Source organism: Varroa destructor, unplaced genomic scaffold, assembly GCF_002443255.2.
Source record: "Varroa destructor unplaced genomic scaffold, Vdes_3.0 BEIS01000001.1, whole genome shotgun sequence".
NCBI classification, from domain to species: Eukaryota; Metazoa; Arthropoda; class Arachnida; order Mesostigmata; family Varroidae; genus Varroa; species Varroa destructor.
This window is the reverse complement of record NW_019211454.1, coordinates 35,200,066-35,225,209: the sequence shown is the minus strand read 5'-3', so window position 1 is coordinate 35,225,209 and position 25,144 is coordinate 35,200,066. Positions and strand designations below refer to the sequence as shown.

The following is a 25,144-nucleotide window of genomic DNA, read 5'->3' as shown; positions in this document are numbered from 1 at the left end:
TTCTTTTTCGTTTTCCTTTCACATGTTCGTGTGTGCCTAAATCGTGACACCCTCATAAGTCATATGGTTGCTTTAGGCCGATCTATCGTTCTGCTTTGGGCGTCGCACTCACTTTCAGCGAAGACGGCAGATTTATCTCAGAATCTGTCAGAGGTCTCTTCGAGCACGACGAAGCAAAAACAATATCACCGGATTATGCCGTTTTTCTTGTGTCATTTAAGCACGAAGGTGCACTGTATGGTTTAGAAGCCGCCGACGATTTGGGCGGTTCCCGTCATGCAGAAGAACGTTACATCGCACTGCATAGAGGAAATGCGATATTGTACAACGCTTCCCTGCTAAATCAAAACGGAGCACGGCATAAAACTTCATAGTCTGTCAGCCTTCTTGTGAGCGGTTATAACATTCGCATGCCGTTTCCTTCTTTCTCTGATTCAGTAGGAGGTGCATCAGTTGCTCGAAGCAAACCCGTTGAAGCTTCTGTATCAAACCTGCTTAATAGCCATCTGGATTATACTGAAAGCTAAGAGGTACATATTTATCGTAACACAGAAATAAGCTTAATATTCAAAGGGTTAATACTAGCAGCTGGCTCGTAGTAAGAAGCAAAACGTTTTTTCAGCACCTTCCCGCTAATATAAGCGATTTTTGCGGTAGGAATGAATTAAAGTATTCTACGGGAAAGGGGTATACTGACGCTAATTCAAGTCGTATGAGCTACACAGTTAAGGATCTGAAACATTTGAAACACTATAAAGTCTTGCGAGGAGATCGAATCTGACGTTTCCTAGTTGTAGGCCCGGTGCCCTTCGTTTTTGTGGTACCTGAGCATATAACGATATTAATACAACGATTTTAACGTCTTAAATAATAAAACGATTATGAGGCGATTCACTACCATTAGCTAAGGACAGTTAGTCAAAGTTTTATTGTTAGATTTACAGTCATAAATATTTTTTCTTCTGTTGACATGGAGAGGACACAGCTTTCGAAGCCTTTTCCAGCATGAATCAATGAGCTGACTAAAGTTTCGCTTGTTTATTAGCGATCATCCGACACCGCAGGTAGACAGCTTTCGGTGACATATTTACTTAGATCTTGTTGAGCGTCATCGGTGCGTTTATACTTAACCGAGATACTTAATTTTATATTAGGTATTATTAGATAAAAAAATAGATTCTTGCCGTTGAGGGCTTTCGTTGTAATTAACTCTCGTTTAGACTAGCGACTAGATAACTTTACCGATTGTGATTCCTGTAAATAAGTTACACACCTTGTCTGAATCGTCTGTCAAATACATACGGAAAGGGCTATTCAATGGAGAGAACGAGAATTCTAGCTAAGCTTAGATATAGGAAGGTGGGTGCGGTTTTCAGCTATTATAGTGTTCATTGCAATGCGTAGCCAATATGTCTATACTAAATATTCCATTAAGTGTTAAAAAGGCATACAGTAAAACCATTTGACTGGGCACACTAGAAGAGTTGCATTCTGACCTTCTATGTTGATCCTTAATTAGTGTTTGCCGATTCTCACTCAAGCTTACTTAACAGATAAAAAATCAGTTGTTTCTAGCCTTTCGCACTTGGAAAGTTTTGTAGGATTCCGCGACAACTACTATCGCTGTTACTCTTTACAAGGTTTTACGTGATCGGTCTGTCCTGGAAGTGTAAGGTAAAATACAAGAACAAACACGTGTATAGAAGAATTATCAGTCTTTCTATATGCTTCTGGCGATGTAGGCGTCAGCTCACAATCACAAGCTTCTGAAAATCAATTTATACTCGAAACTACGTCTTCTATGTATCTTACAAGATAACAAACCTTGAAAGCAAGCGAAAGAAGAAATAAATTAACCTTCAGGTGTCGACATTACTCAAGTTATTTGGGTCCTGTTTTGTTGCAGCATAGCATACTGCTGTCCACAGATCGTCTTTGAAGAGACACCGACATCTCTAGGCTATTGGCTTCATCGCTAGTGATCGGCGATTTACATCATTAATCACCCCCTTATTCTATCATTCGACCCGTCCCCCTTTCCTCTCCCGCTCCTAACCAGCAGAATCAAACTATTTCCTTTTGGTTACACCCATCTCTCGAGCCTCCTCCTTTGAATGCATCTTATTGGACCTTTCTTCAGTTCTGAAAAAGACCTTCAAGTCGTGCGACGTCGTGTGCATGTCAGGAGTCGACCTACCTCTCTAGGACGAAGCAAACATCGTTGAATTGTGAGCTATGTCGACGCTGCCCAAAATCAACCACACGCTAGTCTGGCTCCCAGATGAGACTTCCAGCTGTTCTGCTTAAGTTTGGTCTCTCTTTATTTCGTATCTTTGATTACTAAACCTCCGTAACAAATAGTTCGCAGACACCAGCACCGCTAGACCGCCGTATGTTCTTGTTTGCAACGGTGCTTTCATCCCTTCCAGACAGATAATATTGTGTACGTCCTGCCACGGCCTCATCTGGAGCCTTGCCGAGCGAGAGGCGACAAAACCCAAAAGTGAAAAGGTTACAAGGCATCCTCTGATAGAAAATTTATCCAGAAATCCTAGTCGATATTTAGGCTGTAGGTGGAACCTAAGAAGTCGAGCCAGTGTGACGCGACCTGGACAGGACTGAGCGGCCATGCGATTTCGAACCTTTCTAGGAACGTCCGGAAATGGGAGCTAGAAAAGCCGAACAGATGTGCAGCAGAGATGGGAGGCCCTGACAGTTAGCTTCGAACGTTGTTATTACTAGCCGCTCTCGCGAGCGCTAAAGAAAATGTTCGAAACGCAAAGCTAAAAACAATAGTCTCCGTGCAGATGCTGTTGGATGAAACTTCGTGTGTTGGTAGTGATAGATCAGCTTGAATTGAACCTTGTCTCTTTCAAATTGTATATCGACATTGTTGGCAGCATTTATCATAATGATCATATTCGTCGTAGCCGGACGTTATAAAACCGGGCCTACGAATTTTTTTTCTTTTTTTACTGCTCGATGTAGTTTCGGGAGTAACTAAAGTATTAACATTTAAATTCCGTTTCATAAGTATCGCTAGAAAGTATGCCATTAGTATTGATAGATATTTTGGTAAGGTATATACTGTAGGATTTAGGGTAGCAATTATGATCGCCGACACTACAGCTACGAAGAAGATGCTGCAGGCAAACAGAATAGAAATCTTCCTGGTGAAGGGTTGGTGCTTCTTTTGACGACGCCGGCCAAGTTTCTTTCTTTGACGAAACACACGTGTGCGTTTTGTCTATTCGATGGGAAAGACTCAAGCCAAGAACATAATGGCAATCTAGGAAACGAAGAGGATTTTGAGCAGCGAGCGGGTCACAAGACTGTACTCTCGAATCGGAATTTTCTGCATCGCTAGTATCGTTTTCGTTCTGCTGTGCAGCGTCGTCGTTCTGCCATCACTGCTCAGAAAAAAAATGACAGCCACTGATGCGCTCCATAGAACCTGATCATTTCCTCTTCAGTGAACTGAAAGAAAGCTCTGCTGCTACATGATCAACCGACCGGGGCTCGATGTTTTGATTCTACTGACAAGGGGCAACGCTCGCAAACGATCACAGTGTGTCAGACGAAGTGCGCAAAGGGCCAACCACCCCAAAGGCCGGGTCTCCCAACGAAGCATGCACCGGTGTAATATAAAGTACTGTTGGACTGCGCGAGTAACCGGTACCCAATGAAGAGGATGAAACATTCTGCACTGAGCTGCAGTCAAATCGAACGCCAGTAAAACGATGGTGTTAAAGAGTGAATAGAATTGAATTTGGTATGATTTTAGCATGTATTTTTTTGTCGCTGAGGAACAGAAGCCAAACGATTTTTTGAACCTGTCTAAGTTTTCCATAAGCCAGTGTTTTTAAAGGTGACCTTTTAACTGTCTAGTTATTACTATGGAAGCGTCTGCTTGCAGCTATATATCTATATTACAAATCAGCATAATGTCCGACAGCTGCTTCCCGTTAAACTCAAACTCATGTTTTTCTTTACGAAACACAGACCCTACCTGTCCATATATATGTATATATATATATATATATATTCCGTTTTTGTTATTTTATTCATCCAACATTGTCCTATTATGTTTACCAAATCAAAATTATTTAGGCTTGCCCACCATATGTACAGGCGCAAGAGTTAATGTAGTCAGATGCCACTCGCAAAGACAGTCAACGGCAAACACTGAATAAGCTCTATTCTGTGTCTGGACAAAAGCAGACCTGTTGGGAAAGCCATTACCGGTACCATCGTTGTAGTAAGAGAACGATGTTCTGCGGGGAGACACACGTAGAAAGGGCAAAAGTTCCAACAAAAGTCTAGACACTGCCACAGTCGCTTATACTGCAGGGCCAGCAGCGAACGTACGGATGAACGGGGGCGACGGCACGACCAAAAACGAGTGAATGATGATGACGAGCCAAATGCCGAGCATAACGGCGGCCTCAGTGCTGCTCCTGCCTCTGAAGTACGCACTGTGGTCAATAGAAACAACCCTCAAACAGACGGTTTCACATAGACACAATCACACAACGCCAATGCCTTCAGTGAATTAGCCCACCACTTACCGATAGCGTAGCTGAAACGAAAGCCAAAAAGGTAAAGAATCGTGAAGCATCTGAAGGAATCGATATGGATGGGTGTGTGTACCTCAGCCTAAATGCACTGTGGGATTACTGATACGAGAGTACATACTCGTATAGTAGAATGAAATTTGGAACGGCTTCGTAGAACGTAGAAAAGAACACAAAAACCGTAGCAAAAAACAAACAATCGAGTCGCTTTTTCCTACGCCTAATCCTGCCGGCTACGAAATCGGGAAAAAGGAGTGGAACTTCATTTTATCTACAAATGAAGTTTATCTAAAATTCGTGTAAAACTGTACTAGTGAAACTACCTATTTTAAATTAGGCAAAAATAAAATTACAAATAGCTTTAACAACGTGCGTTGATATGAAGCAAGCATCGAATTAAGCAATAAAGGAAAAATGATGTACATCACTACCCTTGGTGTCGTACTTTTTTCACAGTTTTTTCCATGTACCAGTAGCATTTTCTATCCGTTAAGCTTAATTTCAATGAGAGTGCTCCGCGGAGTAAAATAACAAAAATAAGACTGATCAGCTAATAGAATGAACAGCAGCAGGAACAACAATCCAAAAACGGACGGATCGAATAAAGCAACTTACTTACTGACTTAAAGCTTAGCTGACTTAAATCAAACGAAAATAAGTTGCAATCAACCAACTACACAGTGATTACTGTCAAACAGATGCAAGGACTGTCAATGATACAGCTCTATTCGTGACCACGATGCTTCCCTCGACCGGCCAATTGTCCTGATACGTATCTACATATAAGGCCGAGTTCATCCAAAGGAGAGCGTTCACTCGAATTTAATAATAAAAAATTAGCAGAATTTGCCGTCCCGCCAATTCCTATGTGGATCACATGTCCAGCTCTGCTGCAGGGTGTTCCAGCTGAGGCCGTTTTTTTTCGTTACGAACAGTATTAAATTATGAAATTAATAAAAAATAGTCGTGAAAACAATTCGGGGTGACATAGTATATCACCTAGATCGACGATAACAACTCACACAGGCAAAGAGAAGTTTCGTAAGCTGTGTTTTGGATTATGTGCTAGCTGGATTCCCATTGGCCTATTGCTCTAATATAGCACTCTTCATCATCATCATATCAGCGATTTGGACGCCAAGCTTTGCCAATTGCATACATAGTAAGAATGGTGTCGATTTTCGGCGACGGCGGCGGCAAACACAATTGTTTATGGATTCATCTCGTACAATTTGTATCGCATGTACCATCACGGCTGGATAACTATAGTGGAATACATCTTTGCCGTCCTTCGTCCTTGCCCTATTCGGCGTTTCTTCACGTTCAGCGCTGGACAGTTTCCTCTCTGCGTTTGTACGCGCTCTGTTGCCAGTTGGCTACACAAAAAGGAAATATTCTGGACGACAAATCATGGGAAACGAACACAGCGCGTTACAGGTTAGCGAACTTGTAGCAACTACCCCTTTAGCAACAATAACAGCAACTAATACCAGTGTTAGTGCAACCATTGGTTTAAATTGCTTTATTTTTAATAGAAAACAGAAAATAACATATCTTTACGTTTGTTGCCTATATTATCTCGAACAAGCATCTGCTACTTCATTTTCGCTCCATTAGGGCCTATTTGGCAGACGGTCCCTGTTGCAATAGTTTGCTGCTGGTTTGGTTGACGGCCGCTACGCGAATTGTCCACCAAACATTTTCCGCTTCATAATAGAGTTTTTCTCTTACTTTCCATATTGCGGCTCTCGAAAGAAAAATTGTTTAGCCATTTTTTTCAAATCTTTTTGTCAATGCGTATAGTTACCTGTAACGCCAGGTCAACTGCGGCATATTCAAAGCTGTATCTATCTTTCAATTCCGCCATTCCTCTCTTTTTGGTTATTGTTAGCGTCATTTTACTGCCGCAGACTGAAGAAAAAAATCATCATATTTTTCTGTATGCGTGTTTACTTTTTGGTTGATAGATCTATCTTCAAATCTATCAAACGTATATTCAGAAGCCCTTCGAGGCCTTCTCCCTATGGCCGCTCCGACGTTTCGGACTATTACCAATGGAAGCGTTCTGTATTATTCACCTAAGCAGCTGTTCTATGGCAGACTTCGATGTTTGTCGACTTGATTGCAGAACGACTGCACAACAGCTAGTCATATAGGTTGGAAATCGATGCGTTTCTAATAGTATGGGGAAAACTATATGGATTATATTACAACGTCAGGTTCTGTTTATATACGTACTGGCCGTGTCATGCGTTACATTGGACATCCTAACATCGGTAACGCACTCAAATAGAGATGGTACATTGTCCACTGAGCTGGCAGAAAGGGAAGTTGCAGCATAAGGCATTGGTATTATGGGCTGAGCTTGAGCTAATAAATATACTATCAATGTGGAAGGATTTCTGTGCCCGCTTGTTGTCAGATCTGTTCAGGAAAAATGTAGTTTCCATGCAAATGTGGAACTGGCTTCCTTCTAATGCCTCTCTGACCGGCCGATTGTCGGGATCGCCATTGTGGTGAAGCTAGATAATAAGATCAGCGACGTGTTGCGGGTACTTAACTAGAAACACCATCAAAAACGCAGTTGGAAGGCGAAGCGAGGGGCAAGCATTGACGCTAAACGTTTTCACGTTTTAAAGCGCACATACAATCGCACACGGCCACACCTCAGGACTCGCTAATACAAACGCTAGCTAGGGGCAGCGCAGGATGGAGCAAATGGAAGAATTCAGAGTGGAGGCAGAGCAGTGTAAAAACACGTGGACAGCACGGTAAAGCAGAACAAACAACAAACGGCGGCAAAGTCAAATAACAGTTGTTAGCAAACACGAACAATGATTTTGATTGGTTTCGTCACCTCTTGCAGACTGCTAGCTAACTTCTTTTTCCAAAACCGTCAAAAATACGTTTCAAGCCAGGAAAAACGGAATCGATGAGACGTATGACTGCTGAATAAGTCAAACGTCATATTATTTATGGGAAAATGTGTATCATTTATTTATTACAGATTAATATTTCGAAAAAGTCACGCAATATACTTCTAGCGTGTACAAAGAAGATCTGCGCTAAGGGAACGTTCGTCACCAAAAAACGACATACCAAAGGGACTTTATTCGTGAAAAATTAGTTTTATACAGAATTACATATTTGAACTATTAATATCTTATGCTGTAGCTAAGTGAGTGGCACGAGCGTTGCTGTTGACGACTCTTTCTGATCATCAAGATTTCTATAGTTCTGATGAATATGATAATAATTTTAATCTTCTTCATTTTGTATTTAAAAGTGTTAGTGCTCTCCATACTCGTTTATAAACAATAATTATTTGAAAAATACTTGAATGTTATGAACATTTTTTAAATGTTCATAACGTTCGCAGTCATTCTATATATATATCTGTAATTATCTTTGTATGATGTTCCGCAGGCAGCGCTCACAGCGGCCTTATCATACGAAAACAAAATAGGCCTATAGTCATTACGCCGGTAGCAAGTATCAGTGAACAAAGGATCAAAAGACTATGAGACAACGGTGATATCATATGACCGTTCTCGGAGCAAGAGTGAAGAGGCAGCATTAATCTCGATCTGCGTTTCCTTATGCGCTCAAACGATCATTGCTTGCCATACTGGCTTTTCCTCTAGCTTCCACTTGTCTGTGTCAGAAAATAGATCCTCAAGAACGATGCTCTCCAATGCAACTAACGGCTAAAGACTGCGCGTGGTTCCGCACCTCAGTGCGCCTTTTCTATAGACGAGATCGTCCGATAGCGAGAGCTTGTACCCGTCACTTTGGGTATTTTCGCTAATGCCAGTGACAAACGCTAGCTTTAATCGTCTATTGGAAAACGTCAGAACCGAAGTAGCCTAACGTCCGCGCGATTTATCACTTTTTTTTCTCGCTCGCTGTCTAATGCTGTGCAGAGCTTTGTTTGAACTTCCAGACAGTAGCTGCTTTCACAGATGGACCTTTCTATATTCTGTATAGATGTATGTAAATTGATAACGCTGTTGCATTAACGCTGATTTTATTGACCTTCTCTCTAATACGAACGCGTGCATTGATCGGTTACTGAAGCCACAAAACATTAACCGAAAGCCCTTAATACCGTATCAAGCATTTGTACCCTCTTAAAAATAGAAGAAGGTCTATACTTTTTCCCATTGTTCAATATTTCATCAACGATAAGGTTGCTATAAATGATACTGGTTATTTTATTTCAACGATAAGTCTTAGCCTTGTCATATTAGCGGTTTTGTCGGTGGAGCTTTAATAGTTTGTTCTTTCCCTTCAGCATAGTTTACACCACTGGTGTTGTCTGGACTCAAACACTTCGTGTGCCCTATACTCCAACTGACATGTACACTATCGCGTATTATAACTAACGACATATAGATATGCCCCTGCTCTGTCCTATTCTCTTTGTCATCGCTATGTGTCGCTAATAATAAAACTGTCGCTAAATATGAGAGAGATACTAGGGGGCAAAATGTGACAACTGTTGTACACCAACCGAGATGCGTGCACGAAAAATTAGGAGCAAGGACAAAGATTTCGCTGCTTCTGCTGCGGGTGCTTCTACCGGCTACGTTGGGTGTCGTGGAGCGCGTCGAACGTAATAGAATTCTTTGGACACTATCGAAGTAATGACAAATGCACCTGCAGTGATGGACAGTCTAACGGACGAAATTCAAAGATGCGAACTAGTTTGTCGTTCGCTCATTTCCAGCTGGTCGATAATAGTTTACCTGTTTTTTTCTTCGAACCATGTTTCTTCTCTGGCACGGCAACGTGTCTTGACGGCTATGACAATACAGGCTAACTTAAGTTGGCAGGAAGAGTCGCAAGTCGTATTTCCTATTTGCTTATGCACTCCTGTTCCTACGACGAAGACGAAAATAGCATCGAGAACAGTTTGTTCCAATTGAGCAAAATTACAGCAAATGAGTAATTATCTCTGTTTGTTAGAACAACGCTGGGGTGCATCTCTGGAGTATTATGCCTCCTCCTCAACGTCAACTTCTATGATCGATCTTCAATTTAACTGAAGATAAGTTATAAATATTTGCTAAAAAAATATTGTAAATTAGTACATAGTCATTGCTTAGTAATGCTAAAGTAAACTTCCAAATTCTGTGAACGTGTTTTTGATATTCTTTTCTATTATTCATAAGACAGTGAAAAAAAAACTGCCATTTTTAAATGGGCACTACATTTTTTTTAAGCATTGGTGGGATTAGCCAACAAGGATATATATTCTGTTTAATAAACACATTCTGTTTTCCCAAGCTATGGCGTTCATTAATAGAGCCCCCACATTAGAAGGCTGCGTTATTTTGTCTTATTCAAATATTTAAGCTGAGCATCTCCGTCCGTAACAAACGAAAAACGTATAGTGTGAGGTCAACGCTACGTCAGAGGATTTACCTAAGAGTACGGCCCGTTGGCAGCGTGGGTCTGGTCATCAAGCAGTCGTTCACACGTTCGTTGAGAAGACATCACGGCCAATGCTAGACAGAAAGACGGTGAAATGCCTTCTAGCAACTACTTAAATAAAATGAAATGATTATTGTTTCGTAGAGGTCTTCATGTGGCAGGAGATAGGGGGGTTGTTATTTTAGCGTTAATAAGCGTTCACAGCTAGAATCGTTTGGGTATCCATAATGACCTAAATCAGACACAGCGAGGATAAGAGTGCTGCGAAAAGTCTACGAAGACTAACAATGTCAAGCTAGCTAGCGTGACGCTAACCGACATCATCCAAGTATCGATGTGACAAAAGAAACTGATGAAAGTACGAAAGTAAAATTATATTTAGCTCATGAGTTATTTCCCTGTACCGGACGTAAATTTCCCTCTAGCTTCTTGTAGCATTGGATACTACACAAATTGAGCATTCTAATTCGAGCTAAATTAGGGTCTAGCATTTCCTTAGATATTTCTAAAAGGCCTTATAGAAGGTTCGCCCGATACCTCACAGGTTACATAAGCGTCTCGCTGGCTTCGTGAAAAGGATAGATGCAACCCTTCAATAGCAATATTCTCATCTACAGTTCGCATCAAGCTTTCAATAGAACAGCTATTGAAGTCTCCTACGTTGACTGTTGCCAATAATACGATATCAGAAGGTCGTAACCTCACCTATTCAGTCTTATACTACAATAGAACGGTAACATAGTAGCATCGTCCCTATATCTTTGTTACAACTGCAAAAAGAGATAATGGCAATAGAACGATTTTCAGTCGAGTCAGCGGGCTGCTCATGGGTGATGGTTGTTGAATAAAGATAACGGCCGGTTAGATTGTCGGTACGCCACAGTACAATGCAGCGCGTGACCCGAGGCTAGACTGTAGATACCCGTTGATCCTCAACGTTGTCATGTTACGGTATATCTTCTTCCGTAGCTTGTTTATCATAACGTAAATACGCCTTTTTCTTTATTTCGAACGTTACGTTTAGCCTTAATTCTTTGTTAAGCGATGATTTAAATGTACCAACGAACAAATTATCTACGCTGTGCTACAGTGATAGCCCGTCTGCCGGCTAACCAGAAACACGTAGAGGTGGATCTATGCGGTTTGAATCTATGCGTAGAAACGCTTCGATTTTTCTATAAGGATTCATTGGAACAACCCCTTTTACTGCTTGGTCCGTTTAGACGGCGGTACGAGAGATAGCTGAGGGTCAGCTAGCTATAGAAAGAGTTTGGAGGACAAAAATTAATTGTCCGTTTTATTGGCCAAAAATTGGGTCCGACCTGTTACGGCTATAATAGATCCATAGAATTAGTGAAGAAAATAAACGAATTTCATGTTATTACAATATACTTTTTAGGACTATGTTTATTCATATATACAGTGTGTTACACGATTCGTTTGTAACTATCAGTAGTTACGATCCATTGAGCGATATTATTCACCTTGCTCGAAGCGTTTGTCAAGTATAGATATATATATATATATATACGCAGTCGGGGGCAAACAAACAAACGTCGCTTAATGTCCACTTTAGGCACTACAAACGTTTTGGCCATCGGAGGCTAACAGCTCAATCCGCACTAATAGGCGGCTTTACCGTGATACGAGAAGAACGGCCAAAAACAATAGCTCAGCAATATTTTTACACGTTATCTTACTATGAAGAGCTTTAAATCCTCATGTATGTACATACACATAGTGTCCGCATAGTAGAACAGCTACTCATACGTACGACCGCTTTACGTTAAGTGTAAAAGACGCCGGCAGAATGTCGTCGGTCTTGCGTGACTCCGTGAAACATGCTTAATGAAGAGCGTATAGTTCAAAGAATCACTGTGCTTTACCGGCTTGCCCGTAGGAATTGTCCAACCTAAGTAGGCAAAAAAGGTCAAGAGGCAAACTGTAAGCGTAGGTTCTACTTTTGTCTTGATCAATACATAGAACCCCCTAGTCGACTATTTATAATAGTATCTAACAGGATTACATTCTTCCGCTATAATTGTTATGGGATATTCTAATTAAATATTCAATAATAACTTCATGGGATAGCAGGGCGCATTGTTTTCAAGGGAACGCCAGCAACCAATCACAATTAACCGTCGCCATCCCATATGCTCACGCGGATCACGCACACGCTCGGCCTTAAACCTTTGCAGGCCAACGTTTTGTTGGCTCATCCGTCCAGGGTCTGGAAGCCACTAGAATAAAACGATTCAAAGACTTCGGCGACGGCCGCCGACGTACGCCGATAACGGCGGCGGCGGCGGCGGCGGCATCGCTGTGCTAAATACAAGCTAGCCGCACCGAAGCAAAGAAAGCGATATAACGGATAGGTGGATATGCAGACATATTCGAATTACACTATACTTAGATTATTATTACCGTCGTCGGATAATTACGATCCTGCTCGTAGGGAATAGCGAGTATGCTTGCTCAGGCGATACAGTATTCTAGAGTACGTTTCGATATCGCTACGACGACAGGAATTACTCGGAACTAAGACCACTACTGCTGGGTTGGATTAGCGACAAACATTTTCGTTTTCCGCCGGATACCGTTAGTGATCAGCGACTGTCCCATATGGTTTGTTTTCATTCGGCCAATTACTGCAGCAACCTACTACGTCAGTCCAGAGCACATGTATCAAAAAACAGGACGGATATTAACTGAAATCAGATAGTTCATTACAATTACAAAGACGGTGGACCGTATATAGGACGTCCGTGACGTAGCCGCCTAATTCAAGTGCTCAATCTGTTTTAAATCAATAGGCTTTAGATGGGTCCGGTGTGATCGCTTAATTTTAAAAACTAAACCTAAATTTAGTATTCTGGAAGTATGCAGAAAAAACTGGCCGATGCTTAATGATTTGTTGTCGCTGGCTCTCCAGATCGGCTTTTTCTGATAATGTGACATTGAACAGTGGCTCAGCTGAGGCTCGTGTTTAAACGAACTAGTTGAGTATCACAGATATAGCATTCTATTTGGGTTTCGCACACGCTTTGTAACTGACTCCAATGTAGCAAACGTGATTTCTAGGATAAATGAAAACTCATGTTAGGGATGCGTTGTGGTACACGGAAGCTAGCCGTTTGATGAAACGTCTTATAGCGATACCGGACAAAATCTCAAGGCCAAATAAAACCATGCCATATTTTTCTAACGCTGATACTCGTTCTAGCCCCGCAGTCGGAAAGCTATCCTTTCATGAGGCGTAGCTTAGGCAACCGTATCAATAAACGATGGTAAGCAGTAGTCCTCTCTTGCTATAGAAGCAGACGGACTTTATGTAGAATTTTGCAAAGCTGAAGTTTATTTGTTCATGGTAATTTTTCCCATCGCATAGGCTGTATCGTCGAACTATTGTGACGATACAACTTACAGTTGACACATTGTGTAATACGCGCGTTATCGTTAACTTTTTCGTGGCTGTCCATGTGAAAAAAGGAGTCGTTCAATACAGGAGAAAGAGACACTCACTTCTTAGGTGAAGATACAAGAACTTCTTGTATCCTTCTTGTAAGAACTTCTTCCTATAAGCGTGCTTTATGTGTCATACTAAATAATACCACCGGTGCGTATGAATCACGCTGAGTAAAAGTCTCTCGAGCAGAAGAACGTTTACATTGTTCCATATATTTCGATGGACAATTATACGCTGGCAGTGATGAGCTGTCGTTAGTGACGAGCAGTTGTGCTGACAGTTCAATAAGAATGACTGGACGAACCCCCGTCTCGTTCGCGTCACTTTGTTTTGCATGAGGTACCTGCACAAATGCCATATATTTCATAGACACAATATTGCGCATTCACGTACAGATAAACGCATTTTTTTTCCCACAATGCCACGGGTGGTCTGTTTGTTGCCGAAAGTGTGTTGGTTCCATATTGCAATATTTGTAGAAAGAAATTTTGCTTCAGTGCCAAGTGAAACAGCTACGGTTCGGGATGACAGAACATTGCGGATCTATGTGCGGGTGTGTTCTTGAGTGCCCGCAAAAAATAGTTTTACTTTCCAAACTGGAGATAAATGACGACGAACTATCCGGAATATCTGTAACCCGCCACTTTCTGTTGATGTTCTCGGTTACTATTTGTATATACCGCGAGAGAAGAGTGCCAAACAGATGCATGTCGGTACGGCTACACAGCTGTACGAATGTTATTTATATCGCTTGTCCGGTTCAAACCGGCGACAAACAGACAGAGGGATCGAGCCGTTTTTATTATATCTAGATATTTATTTCTATTGGTAAAAGTGATTTTTCCAATAGTATAATAGCACTGTTGGCCCGAACGTGAGGGGGAAGAGTTTTGAGCTAGGCGATACCCGTATCTATAGCTTGAAAAATGTAAGCTTCCAAATTGTAGGTAAGGGTTTGCAATTAACACAAGTGTTGCGGTTAGGTCTACTTTTTGCAGTTGTAAATATTTTGCGACCTGTGGCCTTACGTTTCACTTAACGGCAAACCGCCATTCGTATTTCTATGCTTATGATGTTACGGGAACAGAGTTTTAATGATGTCTTTCTCTTTCGTTAACCGCGTTAGCATGGGGCGCCGATCAGTTTATATGAGAACGGGAAAAAAGGATTAATTGTTGTCATATCTTAGCGCAAAATCAGCAAAAAAATGAAATTGTCGTTAAATTTTCATTGAATTCATGTAGATTGCTGATTTGGGTGGCAGCCATATCATTGGCACACCCATAAGATTTTTTATTAGATCAACGGTGAGGCTGAAACTGTTCTATCCTCTTCGGTAAGCCTCTCGCGTATGAACGATATCTGCTACGGCTAGGTTTGTTTTTCCAGTAGATGATACTGCCACCTCGCCTCGTAACCAACTGTACTCTGTATTTCTGAATATAGATAATAAGAGCTCGCTTGTAGAGTTAACTAAACACTGGAATATCTACTGCTCCGAATTTGATTGTTTCCTTCCAATCAACTTCTTTTGAAAGTTGCTTTTTTTCCACAAGTGTACAAACATTCATTCATGCTGCATATTATAGTAAGCTGATAAAGATACCTTCCACGGACCAGCTTCCAGCCAACCCGTGAATATATGCGTCACGTCAGTTACGTGCAGTAATTTTTCATGGTCAATTCGCATCAAATACGTCCAAAATATTGCACTATTCCTGCCTTATCGTACCGACTCAACAACTGACCAAGTAAAAAAATTAACACATAACTTGTAGTTACTTTAAGATTATACAAAGCAATGTGTGTGTGTGTGTGTGTGCTACAACATTATCATTACGTCTTTGTGAAAAGCAAATATCGCACGACATCGGAAGAACAACGATTCGTTAGTTTCGACATAGTATAATAAGATAATTAAAAAAAAAACAAAAAAAAGAGACGTAAAATAAACATCTGCCTTACGAGCTACCTAACTACCTAGCGGACGATTACCTTGTAAAGCTCTTTACCACCCTACGCTTAGATGCTCAGACAAGTCACAGCATTGAGTGTACATTTTACATACATCCATAACTGACAATTAATAATGAATTCTATATTAATTAAGTGTACGCATTATATAGCCCCGTTGGCAAGGAGAAATTCGTATAAATAGAACAGAATTCTCTATATATAGTTTTACATTAATATTCAGACTTGAAACGATGCATGGCTCAAAACGCTGTGATAAACAGCACGAATTTCATTACTCGATTTAACTAGGACAACAAGCGTAACGACAAGAACGTTAGTGAGATATAGAGCTATCATAAAAAAGGGAAAAGACTGAAAGCGATGTCAAACGAGTAACAGCTTGTGGGAACTCATCTTCTGCCTAGCGAGCTGCATAGGACACTTCAAACCTATATACGTTCTTGCAACAATCTTAGCAAAGGGTCTAGAGAGAGAATGTATCTAAAATATGCTGTCGTTTTTTCATAGCTACGGCGAACGGCACGCCCAGACGCTCGCGCACACTGTTACAAAGCCGCTATCTGCATTCATGTCGGTCGACGGCGTGCCCTCGGCCTCTTCACTGCTGACAACGGAAATGGGAGTGATTATTATTATGAACTATTTGAATATACGAGCCTCACCAATGTAGAAACCAACGGTTCTTAAAAAAAAATGTTGTACCTTTCAAATTGGATATATCAACTCACTTGTTCGCACGGGGATGGACGGGTCGTTTCTCTTACAAACGTCACGGCTTCTTTGGCAGTAACAAGCTTCCACTGTGGTTAACTTGTTCTTCAAGCCGCCACCGGCGGCCGTTTGCGCCAGTAGCGGCACCTCCTGTCACCGTTGTTAAATATGGATTCTGTATCAGGGGGGTTTCAGGATGTGTTTCAACTCGTACCGATCCGACGTTGACACCGATATATTGTGTTGGGTTTGTCTGTAAACCTGCCTTGAATGTGTGCGTTGAAGGTGAGCGACAAATAATTATGATTGAGTACGACACAACCAATTGACCTGATACCTCCTAAGCTAATGTGTACCCTACAAAGTACGAGTGCATTGCATTATTCCGGATTTGTAGTATGTATGTAGCTTAAACGTTCCGATCTAGTGCGCCTTTTATCTCTGTCGTCATTAGAGACGAAGATCAATTGGCTTCATGTTATCGATACCTTCGAACGACTTTCTGCGTTCCGCAGATAATGCCCGGGTAATCCGTGCTCCTGATAAAAACGGGTTCCCACCAAACCGATCAATTGGGAAGGATCTGTGCATAAGCTAATGAAAGTCGGATGCGTGCGGGTCTACTACAAATTGCACCTACGTTGGTGATGTCTAAATAACTCTTATGTGGATTCATTGTAACCCAACAATGTGTTCTATTCAATGTTGATCTAAAGGTCGTCTGCTGTTGCCGCCGTTGCTTTATTTCTTCCAGCACGAAAAAGCTGACTATATACGCTTAGATAGAGACACATGCCCTCTAAGTCTAGCACTGAGCATTACTCTTGCCTTCTGTAACTATACATTGCAAGGTGTCGGTAATAGTTAGTTACATTATATGCCATTGCTCGTTTGCTCATTATCCTAAACTTACGGTTTCTTAAAATGTATTTCCGATAACGTTGTCTTGATACTTGAACCAATAACTTAGCTCGGAAGCTCATGCTCTAACAGCGCTTTATTTAGTGGATCATTTGGTCGAAAGGTAATCGTACAAGCAGAGAATGCTAATTCGTGAACGGAGCCAACGACTGAACAAGTAGTAAATGGCAGATATCTGTAAACATTCAGGTGCTGCCTACAGATGCAGGCCTGGACGGACGCAGCCAAGGCTTCTACGAAACATGACTTTATATAACCAATACACATCTTGGCAGCGCAAAAACATTTGTCATCACTTCCTCTCGATCTCAACAGCTGTACCGTTGTCGATTTCATACGACTTCATGCTGTCGTACGAATGGCACAATCCATCTTTCCAGAAGACAGAAATCCGTAATCTATAGACGCTGGCAGTAGCCTACGATGAACGCATCCGACTTGGACCAAGGGTTATTCACCTCCCGACTCCTTCTGTCACTAATTCAACAGCTATACGTCCATATCCGTATATATGCGTGGCCGTGCATCGGTATCATACTATTTCGGTCGGTCTGTTGAAGCAGTGCAGTCACAACGGCAGTAACCGCAACGCGACAGCCCCTTTGGTGTTGCGGCCAGGCAGGCGTTTCGCGCACTGGCTTCGGGTCATTTTTCCTATGGTAGCGGAGCACTTCCACGTTCGTCTGTCAGCCTGTCGCCTGTCCCCAACCCCCGGCACTCCGTTCTCTCAGGAGATGAAAACAGTTCGACCGTTGGAGCGGCAAAACGCCGCAACACACCAGCAGCACTTGTCGCATGCATACAGGGCTGATTTGCACATAGAAACATTTCGTAGCGGCAGTGCCGTATCGCCTGCTAGATCCGAGAAACAGCATGACAGCAACGATGAAGTCGACGATCACAACAGCAAGAGGAACAGGAGCAACGGCACAGAAAAGGGGATATAGCTACAATGGGAGTAGTGCAGGCAGGACAGAGAATGACAGGTAGCTTGTTTCTCTGCTCGTAGGGGACTTGACCAACATACAACGGCCTGGTTCAACGACAGTTCTTGACAGTGCAGATCCTCCTAAAGCGGAACCGTGTTTACGGTGAAGGTGACGATGAAAAACTGCTGACAAACGCAGGTAGTGTACTTTGCGTCATTACGTGTAAAATAAGGTCTTCTGGCTAGTGCTAACGGGTCGAAAGCAGAATTTGAATTCTGATCTGGCTCGATGTTTCGATCAAGGTATGCTAAGGTATACTGCAATGGATAGCTGTGGGTAAAGCAATATCGATTTGAAAATTCTTTGATATAAAAAGGCACATTTCGATTTGCAAGCGAAGCTTATCTTGCCTGCGCATACTAGGGGGTTGAATGGGCTCGGGAGGTTCATTGGCAAATGGCTCTGACGTCGGTCAAACCATTGTCAAATATTTGCAGTGGAAGTGAGTGTACCCTTCAGTGGAGCTTACATATGTTATTTTTTTTTGGGCACTACGATCAGAGTGTGAGCAGATTTTCGATGTCAAAAGCAATGCATTGTTAACATAGGATTTTTTGCGTAGTCATTTTCAAATTCGCAATGAAAACGATAATAGCAGACGTTTGCCACCCTAAACTGCTCTGAAAACAGGAGAAGCTCAGGCGCAACTCGTTCATTTTCTTCGAAATCGTGCCGTTATTCTGCTTCACGATAAAGGACATAGTTTATATCACCTGTTGCTTATAGGAAGAACTATACGCATATAAGGTGATTGCCCATATAGTCGAAGAACACAATCAATAATAGGTGCTTTTGTAAAGCCGTTTCCAATTCCATTGAAATTAGAAAAGTACGATTGAGGCTTATTAAAAAATCTAAGTACGTCCATTCATTTTATTAAATCTGGAAAAATGTAATTTCTACACATGACCATTAGGGTCGCTTGTAGGTGTTGCTATACGCTAATCCTAAGATGACTGGGCTAAGGACTGTGCGGCGAAAGCCTTTGATTCTGGCCGTAAAAATCATTCATCCGTTCCAAGCAATGCAGTACATCATCGATAAAACGTACCTTGAAAATTTAAGACGACAGGTCATTTTTTAGTCTTCTAAAAACGATAAAAAGTATAACTTTTGCTAGAAAAATGGATGGATAAACACCTTTGACACACATTTTTCGTAAATAAAAATTAATAATAATAATGGTTGTAAACTAACGGTCCGAAAAATGCAGGTCCTGGCCAATAAATGCGATACATTATGGCCGAAAAATCTAGGTGGAAAGTCAATAGACCATAGTCGTATGGTTCGTCTGAATAGAGAAGGATATAACGACTAAGATAGCGTCTGATAAATGAGTTTGTGTAACGAGACGTCGTGTGATGAAAACGTGCCACGCGCCAAATAAATTAGGAATAAAAAGCGGAGTTCAATACGCAACCGGATTCAATTGCGTACCACATAAAAAGCTTTATTGAAAAAATCGTATAAACGATACAATATTGGAACGTGCCAAGACGTTTACGTTGCTAATATTTAAGTGGCCATTTCTATTAAACTCCGCTATATCAAAACACATTTCTTCTATGGTACTGTGTAAACTGTTACTAGTAGATAAAGCTGAGGGAACCTAACTAACCAGCATCTATAATAGCACTTCAGCTCTATAGTGGTATGTAAGGAAGGGGGCGGAGTACCGCAGGGAACGTAACCATATGTCGGTATAGCCTGTCAAACGTCCCATAGTAAGCTATGCTTTTGCTGCCTGCGACTGTTGAAGATGCCGCCAATTCAGCGCGTCCAACACCGAGTGGAACACAACGGTGCCGACGAGCGTAAGCTAACGACGACGTCAACGTGGGTTATGAATACTCGGGTTTGTTGCCGGACTCGGCAGGCGAGGGCCGGCCAGCAAACGCCTGCCCGTTCTGTCAGCTTTTCTTACCAGTTCGTTCAAACAGCACTACTTTATCGCAACGAAAAGAAACGGAGAACTTCGCGCCGGGTCGAATCGAGCTGAGCCAGGGTAGACGCGGCCATTAGCCTCTAAGCGACTACACATACAGGTCGCGTAGTCGCGCTAGCGATCGTCGCAGCAGCGTTATCGCTGCAGAAAGGCAATATCAGCGAAGCGAATGCCTCAAATAAAATAACTATCAACGTGAGAGAGTAATAGCGAAGTGGAAAACGAGAAAATGCGACAGAGAAGAACCAAAGAACAATGGACACTCTCTTCACGACTAGTGAGTGCGGGGAGCCGCTGTTCGCTGGGGAACTATAGCTGTGAAGGGCGCCAGGGGAACGTTTTTTGTACCTTCATTCGAACGGCCCAGCCATGGACAGCTCGTTGTAGCAGTGCACTAGAGTAATGGCAGTAGTTGCTATGGTAGTGTAAAAGCCGAAACGAGATACGTACGCGTTCTCTAGCATAATGGAACAAAGCATGACTACGACGACGACTGGGGTCGAGACGACTCGGATACATTCGCATGTTTAGGGATACAAGAGGCACAGAAGATCTACGGCAATAAACTAGAGGCCGTTGCCTTTTCTTAGCCGTTAAATTTGCCCTCGATCGTTGCACCAGCAAAAAGCAGCTGTCGCTTCATTGACTAAGAAGGAAGCACACAGAGGGAACGAGGGAAAGAAGCAAGAGCCCAGAAATACGGCAAGCTTACAAGACCAGCAGGTTGAAAATCGGCCACATTAAGGTCACAGAATAAGATAGACTAAAGTTGACATATTTAGCTCGTTTCTATTCCTGGTGTTCGTTAGTCTTCTTTTTCTGTTAGCACACAAGCGAAATTGCGTTCCATATCATACAACATTTGTGACAAACTGTGTGTCCGTATATGCCGCCGGTTTAGCCGTCTGAAGTGCCGGTGCTGTCGATACAACGCAATCAGCTAACTGAGATTTACCGAAGTAAATTAAGTTATTTATGCAGCTTATTTATGTTTTATTAGATCTGTTTATTTTTCAACGCAATAGTTAAGTTTACGAGGTCGTTGTGGTAACGTCATCAAGTAGCGCTTTTGAACACGCGCTGCCTGCTCTATACGGATGTACCCATAATACCTTAACAATACAAGATAGCCTTCTGTTTTAGCCTGTCTACTGTGGCCTGTTTTAGCAGAAATTTAGCGTACGTACAAATATATATTGCTTTTGTCTTTTCTTTCTTGGACTAAGAGTAAAGACAGGTTGATCGCTTTCGCTATGCAACCTCCATATACATATTGAAAAGGTGAAATTTCAGACAGTGATTATTTATACATATATGTAGTTTAAGGTTGGAAATGACGTATCTCGTCATATAATTGACAGGCCGTACTTGCCCGCCAGGCCTGTCGACGATATCTATAGAACTTCAAGAAGCATTTTTCAAATGTTTGTAAACTGGGTTTATATTGTGCACAAGGTGAGAATTCAAAATTAACTATAAGCGATGATTTTTTCATCGTAGTCAAACAGAACTGTACATAGCGGGTACATTTGTATCATAGATCGAATATGGAAATATGGTTACACATAGTGATAGGAATATATATTTTATTTATACGTTTATTCAGAAATAAAATTATAGAAGACGAATAGGGTTTTAGTTATCTAAAATTCAAACGTGAAGCGGTACGTTTGGAGCAACGGGGCTATTAGGTTAGGTGAGGTGAGGTGAGATTCGGCATGAGAAGATTCTGGTCACTCAAATAACAACTTAACCTAAACTTACTACAGTGTTCAACTTCAACTCAAATAATATTTTGCTCATTTATTTCTAAAGTTTATAACTACAGTCCTCATTATTTCTGCAAGCTTTTACGGCCTCAATATCACTTACTACCGTCATTATGCCCTAATGAACCGTCATAATACTGCCGAAACATGAGTTGTATCCAGCGGCCCATTTCCCATCGTATACGTACTTACCGTTTAGCAAGAAGATCGTTTGTTTAAGTCAGACGATGTTTTCATAACTGACACTATGCAGAAAAGTGTTACCTTGCTATGTAAGCTCCAAAAATCCTGTTCAAGTATTATGAATTCATATTTCTAGGTCCTCACGTCCTCGCTTTACCCCCATCTTGACAAGATGGGGGTAAAAAACTATGAAATATACCTCACGTTACCAAACAACGAGAATTTCTCACGCATTTCTACAAATAGCTTGCATTAGATAATTGTATGAGTGAGTCACCGAGTACAAAGCGTTGTTGATAAGCGCTTCTAAATGTCACTACTTTAGATGCACGAAGTTTTTTTCTTATGAAGAAGGTACTTGAGTTGCACTTCCAGTATCTAGTTATACTTGATAATTATGGATCACTTATGAAGCTGAATTCTTAAAATTTACTAAGGCAAGCTAGGCACCATCGAAAATATATCTAGGACTCCATAAACCCTCCGATAATAAATATTGCAAAATCCAGGCGTCAATTTAGGTCGACATCTTTAGGTAACATGACTAACAGGGATTGGTAAGCTGGGCAATAACGCTGACTTTACATGTAAAGATTATATTTAGATTTTGTGCTATACAAGTGTGAATAAGTAAAAAGAGAAAGAAACAATGTTTACTTTTCAAACTCTTTCCATTTAATTCGATCGTTTGATTATAATTTTTGTTATTACTTCTGTAAGCTTAAGTACAGATCGCCTATGGCAGTAACACAGAACGAATACTAAGATAGGCTTATGATCTAACCCGCTTTGCACAATAGTTGTAAGAGTGAGCATACACTTGCTCATGTTAAACATTTGGCGTTTGTCAGTCTGCCTGGCTACAACTTCCTAGATTACTGGTCCGCTTATTTTTTAGTGCTCCATTCAATGCGTGTCTAAGGAATAGAACTGGTGGAGAAAACGATTTTTTGTTCAGGCTCTGTCCAGTTTGAGGCCGCCATAAGGACATCTATTTTGCACTATTCGTACAAATGTAAAAGGACAAAACACCGCTCACATTATAACTAGCAAACATTTGAACGGACAAGGTAGTTGGTAGTTCATAAATGTCATTGATGGACAATGATGGCAGAAATAATGATCTGTTCAACTGGATGTACTGTTTTAGCGGAGCTCGTTTTCGAACAATCCCTTCTATCGGCAGTCTTCTAAATGTACAAGATATATTAACCCGAATCGATCTTGGTAAACCTCAAACGCGCGGTCAGCTCCATCCCCGGTCGTTGTTTACCGCCTCTTCCCTTCTCCTTGTACCTCTTACGGAAAAGACATTTAAACAAAAATGTTAAATAGGCTCTTAGAGCGTCTGCGTTTATGCGAGCGCACAAATACATTGTCGGTTTCTGGCAGTGATCAGACGCTGAAGAAAGCATCGGCGCCGTTTCCAGCATACAATCGATCAGTCAGGCTTAAAGTGCGCGTAGGCGAAATGTTCTATTCTAGCTTTATTGCTTTTTCCCAAGTTTGGTTGACTTTTCGTCGTCTGTGCTCGTAACCGAATATGAAAAGAAAGCATATCCGACCAGATCTGTACATTTAAGCGTTTGACTGATTACTAGCAGCTAGAGAACTCCTCTATCGATGGACAATGGCCTGCAAATACGACAGGACAAAGTATCAAGGATCTACGTAGTTGAGCGGCGAACATCGATGACAAAGCTAGCTGTTAACTCACAGATTAAACAGTAACGACAACATTATGGTTTGTTAGCTTGATACTGTATAGTATAGCACCTACAAATGATTTATATTAGCCATTTAACGTCTGTAGGGTTTACGCTGAATTAAAACTTATTCGGGGTAAATTGACAGAATACTGAGCTTGTCTACCAGTAAGTTCCGTTCTGACCCGTAGAGCCATTTAGACGTATTTTTCCATACGCTGACAGAGACAACTATGACGAATATGCCTCTTTAGACCTTGAAAAATCTCAAAAAATTAAGGTTTGAGGCTTATCTGAAGGCTTAGGTGCTTTCTTGCAATGCCGGGATAATTAGAAATTTGCTATTTTTACCGATTGTTAAGTTTTTTTTAGTCAAAACCATTTTGTGCTGCTTGATGAAAATCTTTCTCGAACCCCTCGGAAGTCACATAGAAATTACCAATAACGCAGACGGTGGGTAATTTCGAACAACCAAACGAATTTGTAATTTTGGCAAGAGTTCGTCTGGGTCGGATAATTAGACAATAGTTAATTGTCGTTTCTATTCCGAACGTAAATTTTCGACGTCAAGCACGATGGCTTTGTAGTTTTCTTTTAGAGAAACGAATTTTTTTTTTTACAGAAAAACCGCCAAACGTTGTCTGCTTTAACGAAAGCCCTGTACAAAAGCAATTGGCATGCCTCGTGCATGGCTTTCCGTATGGTGATACTAAGCTACTTGAGTACGGACACCCTAATACTGAACTGATTTGGATCCGCTGTCGTCTTTGGAACGTATGATGGTACCATACTTCAAACTGGTGCTCTGCTATTTTCAGTTTGTTACTTTCGGATTCGTTGATACGTTTCAATATACAGCTGTGAGCCGCACTTTTTCTAGATGCATCACTAAGATCAGTCGAATTGTGCTGAGGCTTCCCTTTGTGCTATTCAATGATCGGAAATTGAGGGTCGTACCGGTTCAGCTGTTCGGTATATACACCGTCTCATAAAATAATTTACTACTAATTAGGACATAAATACTAGAATTAGGTTCAGCCTATACATTTTCATTTGAAGCCGGCATTTTAAGCACAATAAGTGACCGAACATCTGAACTTATACTAGATTATTATACCTGCGGGTCTGTGTACAATACGGAATTGTACCTCTACAAAACGGATTTTTCCGTCCGCTAAAATTAGACGCAAACGATGCCTAACGGGAACGTTATTTAGATTATTAGGCTTTTAAGTTGGAAACTGTATTTCGGTTTCTATTAGCAACTGTTGTAAAGTAGATTGCTATTTGCTGATAATCCTACAACTTTTATAAAAAAACAAAATGACAACTTCCATCGGATAGGTGCTGAACGGGCTAGGCTACCTAAGTTTCGCCTCTGTACGAGGGAAGCTGAATTACTACGAAGCCATACAATCTAGAATCGGTAGCAGTGGAATAAAGGGAAGGCCTCTCAGAGGATCCAAG

At 41.4% G+C, this 25,144-nt stretch overlaps 1 long non-coding RNA gene across 1 annotated transcript in view; it reads right to left on the bottom strand.

Moving 5' to 3' along the window:
- The window catches only part of LOC147758562 (uncharacterized), a 107,429-nt gene that overhangs the window by 38,165 nt on the left and 44,120 nt on the right, over positions 1-25,144 (bottom strand). The window lies entirely within an intron of this gene.